Raw genomic sequence first — 891 nt, forward strand, 5'->3', positions numbered from 1 at the left:
AAACTTCTGTCCTGTGTGGCTACAACTTTTCTGAATCGTTAATCAAGGCGCGTGATTAATATTTATATGTACACCTCCAACCCTATATACATGGTTCTTCTCCCATCGAGAATTGCTTATATATATATATATATATATATATATATATATATATATATATATATATATATATATATATATAGGCTTGCTAAAGTGTGCCTGCGCGCACTATGCCCTGTCCTACGCTCCGGCTAATTCGAGCCAACCGGCGCGCTAACCAGGTGAAAGGGCGCGCGCGCGATCGTGGGTAAATGTCCACTGTAACGCCTTACGACCAACCAATCCTCGCTCGCTTAAATGACCATCGTAAAAGGGCCTGCAGGACATAGTAACGATATTACTATCTGTATTATAGCAGCAGTAAATGGCCCTTACAAAGTAGCAAGGGATTACCATCACGTACCGTTCCTTTAAAATAATTTAGGGATGAAACCTGTGATATCTAAGTGCGCAGTAAAAAAACCTAGGTCCATTACCATCCATGATTAATATGTTACTATAGTAATACATTACAACATGTCTGATGAAGGCTTTACTACATCTAGGGATATAACCATCGATAACTCAATACTGGTAAAAGAAGGGTCTGTTACTATCTATACTTAATCTATTACGGACAATGTCTAGGATGAAACCTTGGATATATCAATGCCCGGTAAAAAAATAGGTTCCTTACCATCATTACTTCATATATTACCGGCAATGAATAGTGACCAACACATGGTAATAAAATTAAATGTATTACTTTTTCCTCCACATGCCATTACCCTCAATATGTTGCCTTCTCCGCACCCGCGCGTGATTAGGAGCGGCCGGCGCGTAGTTTAAGTCAAAATGCGCGCACGCTTACAA

The sequence above is a fragment of the Triticum dicoccoides genome, chromosome 1A (genome assembly GCF_002162155.2).
Source record: "Triticum dicoccoides isolate Atlit2015 ecotype Zavitan chromosome 1A, WEW_v2.0, whole genome shotgun sequence".
Lineage (NCBI taxonomy): Eukaryota > Viridiplantae > Streptophyta > Magnoliopsida > Poales > Poaceae > Triticum > Triticum dicoccoides.